The sequence below is a fragment of the Eptesicus fuscus genome, chromosome 10 (assembly GCF_027574615.1).
Source record: "Eptesicus fuscus isolate TK198812 chromosome 10, DD_ASM_mEF_20220401, whole genome shotgun sequence".
Classification (NCBI taxonomy): Eukaryota; Metazoa; Chordata; class Mammalia; order Chiroptera; family Vespertilionidae; genus Eptesicus; species Eptesicus fuscus.
Window position 1 is genome coordinate 83,037,943 of NC_072482.1, and position 3,817 is coordinate 83,041,759.

Here is a 3,817-nt window from a genome sequence, read left to right on the forward strand (position 1 = left end):
CACTGAGTGTCCAGGTTATTATAATCTCTGAACACATAATATTCTGGCCACTCAGTGCCCAAATTCGGGCATGGGTGGGGTCTGGCCAGCCTAGCCAGGTGGAGAGGACATGGGCGGTTGGCCGGCCTGCCTGCTGGTCGAACTCCTGGTTGAGGGGACAATTTGCATATTAGCCTTTTATTATATAGGATATACACTGAGTGGCCAGATTATTATGCATTCAGAGATCATAATAATCTGGCCACTCAGTGTATATTAATAAGTTAAAAATCTGTTCAAGTGTTTATGAGATGCTAGGTTTAGAAGACCTTGCATGCAGAACTGACAAAGGCAGCCCTGGTGCAGTTCCATCCTGTGAGTCTGTTCTGAGGAACAGGAGTCCTTTATCTCCATCTGCCTTCTCTCTCACCTAAGTGAGTGCTACCACCCCATGGAAGATTTGGAGGGCATGGACCTGAGCCCTCTGAACCCCAGAACTATTTTTTCAGTTGTGAACTAAAGGCTGACAAAGGTTATCACTTTTAAGGTGGACGGTGATGAAAATGAGCAATCATTATCTGTATGAATGGTCAGTTTAGGGGCTGGTGCAAAGGCTGAGTTGCCCATTGTTGAAGCAGAGGCAATGCATTATGAAGGCCGTCCAAGAAAAGTAGCACTGGCATCTTGAAAATGTCTGTACAGTCAATGCTTTGCCTTTGTAGCTTTGCAATAACACCACCTGAGATCTTACAGTTGAAGTGTGGTTCATGGCCTGTGCATATTAGTGGACAGCACTTAGTAGCTGTGGTGGGAGATGCAGAGTCAGAAGCTGAAGAGGAGGATGTGAAACTCCTTGGTATGTCTGGAAATCATTCTTTCCTGGAAGTGACAGTAAATTTCCATAGAAAAAAGTAAAACTTGCTGCTGCTGAAGATGATGAGATCAATGATGATGATGATGCTGATGCTGATGCTGATCTGATGCTGATGATTTTGAGGATGAGGAAGCAGGAAAAAAAGCTCCAGTAAAGAAATCCATATGAGATACTCCAGCCAAAAATGCTGAAATCAAACCAGTATGGAAAAGACTCAAAACCATAACACCCAGGTCAAAAGGTTAAGAATCCTTAAAACAAACAAACAAACAAAAAACAGGAAAAAAATACCTAAACCACCAAAAGGACCTAATTCTGTAGAAAACATTAAAACAAAAATGCAAGCAAGTATAGAAAAGCACATTCAACAATCCTGGGCACTACTGGTAAATTAAGCCCAAAGACAGAGAAAAAGAGAGATAAGTATAACTCATACTGAGTATCACCCACAGTTCAGACTGAAGTCTTCTATTTTAATCCCAGTCCCCTTTTCTGATTCGCCATTCACCCAGGCCCCCTTCCAGACTGGGAGAAATCTCATTCTTAATCTCCTACAGCACTTTTGACTGCTGTGATTAAGTGAACTTTTCTTTCTACTTGTTCATTTGCCTCACCTCTTTAACCGTGTTTCAAACACCTTTGTATCTCCCTAGCTGCTCAATAAATATTTGAATGGATTATAAAATGACAAACGCATACTCTCAGGAACAAAATCTATGGAAAACAAAAGAAAAGAAACCTACAACAGTAGCTTCTGTCCATGATTGTTCCTGAGAACTTCTCCTGTCTTTGCATTCTAGTTTAAATTTACTACCTTCAAACTCGGATTTTATCTTGGAATTTGATTTTCACACTCATCTTATAGATACAACAACCTTTCTTGGCCAATCTGGTATCTGACTTTAGTTTATTGGTAATAACTTATTGAGCTATATTTTATTAGAGCTCCTCTTGGTTTTCAATTTTGACTGGGCCAGTCCTTTTATTTTCTTCTTCAAAATTTTATTTAAAAAATGTCAAACATGCAATAACATTCTACCACTGAGATTTATAGTTAACCATACTGAATTTACCACATACATGTATGGCTATACATCAAAAATTTGTTATTTTTGATGCATTTCAAATTAGTTGCAGACATGGCACTTCAGTGTGCATATCATTAACTAGAGTTCAGTAATTCTCTATTGTTCTATTTGATTTTTAGGGGTACAAAGGGTACAATTTATAAACAAGGAAATGCTTAGATCATGAATATTCTATTCCAGAAAATTTTTGAAAAAAATGCTTTGACTTGTGTAACTCAAACCCTGTGGACATATTTCTTTCATTGTTAGAATTTCTAGTAGCTAACAGCTCATAGCTCACAGACACATTGACATATGAGTGAATTTAGCTGGAGCAAGAAAATCCTTATTGGAAGATAAACTTGTTTTAAAATCAGAGTCATCTTACAAGTAGGCCTAACTAAATATTACTATGTAATATTGTCATTTTATTACATAGTAATAATGGCAGTTAGCCCCTGTTACCTAGACTATAAGCTCAACACTGACAGAAAAAAAATGTTACTTGTCTTTCATTCCTAACACTTAAGAAGAAAGAAATACACTTTTATGCTTTACAGAATAAATAGAAGTTAAAAATCTGTTCAAGTGTTTATGAGATGCTAGGTTTAGAAGACCTTGCATGCAGAACTGACAAAGGCAGCCCTGGTGCAGTTCCATCCTGTGAGTCTGTTCTGAGGAACAGGAGTCCTTTATCTCCATCTGCCTTCTCTCTCACCTAAGTGAGTGCTACCACCCCATGGAAGATTTGGAGGGCATGGACCTGAGCCCTCTGAACCCCAGAACTATTTTTTCAGTTGTGAACTAAAGGCTGACAGAGGTTATTACTTTTAAGGTGGACGGTGATGAAAATGAGCAATCATTATCTGTATGAATGGTCAGTTTAGGGGCTGGTGCAAAGGCTGAGTTGCCCATTGTTGAAGCAGAGGCAATGCATTATGAAGGCCGTCCAAGTAAAGTAGCACTGGCATCTTGAAAATGTCTGTACAGTCAATGCTTTGCCTTGGTAGCTTTGCAATAACACCACCTGAGATCTTACAGTTGAAGTGTGGTTCATGGCCTGTGCATATTAGTGGACAGCACTTAGTAGCTGTGGTGGGAGATGCAGAGTCAGAAGATGAAGAGGAGGATGTGAAACTCCTTGGTATGTCTGGAAATCATTCTTTCCTGGAAGTGGTAGCAAGTTTCCACACAAAAAAATAAAACTTGTTGCTGCTGGAGATGATGAGGACTATGATGATGATGATGATGATGATGATGATGATGAAGATGCTGATGCTGATGCTGATCTGATGCTGATGATTTTAAGGATGAGGAAGTGGGAAAAAAGCTCCAGTAAAGAAATCCATATGAGATACTCCAGCCAATGTGTCCAAACTGATAATGCATACATGTATCCTTTTCTTTTCAAGTGGATTAGTCGCTGAGATTGGATAGCAAGAGTTTGGACTACAATGTATATACATATATGTGTGTGTGTTTTAAAATCTGTATGCTCCTTAATTCCTAGATAAGTATTCTGCCCGTCCAAATACTTAATTGTTTGACCTCTAACATAGATCAGAGAATCAAGGTCTTATCCAGATCAGGATATCTGTAAAATGCTGACTTAGCATGGTTTGCTAGCCTAGTAAATACAGGTGAGAGAATCTTACTATGAGGGATTGACTCTCTATTCTCCTATTGCAAGACAGCAGGGCTGCTGCAGGTTAAAAAATGCAATTCCAAATTTCTATAGACTGCATTATTTGACAGAAAAATAAAATGATGATAGAAAGAACCAGAATCTTGAGATGTTTAGGAGTTCCCATGAGAACTGCTTACTTCATCTCAGTAAAGACTATTCTTAGCATGTCCTTAGCAGAGGTATCACTGGGAATAACACACTCTGAGAGTC

The 3,817-nt window shown here is 38.9% G+C and overlaps 2 pseudogenes; both read left to right on the forward strand.

Annotated features, from left to right (window-relative positions):
* The first annotated feature begins 430 nt into the window (after positions 1-430).
* On the forward strand, positions 431-1,248 carry LOC103285216 (nucleophosmin-like; annotated as a pseudogene).
* A 1,411-nt stretch (positions 1,249-2,659) lies between these two features.
* On the forward strand, positions 2,660-3,357 carry LOC103285226 (nucleophosmin-like; annotated as a pseudogene).
* The last annotated feature ends 460 nt before the right edge of the window (positions 3,358-3,817 follow it).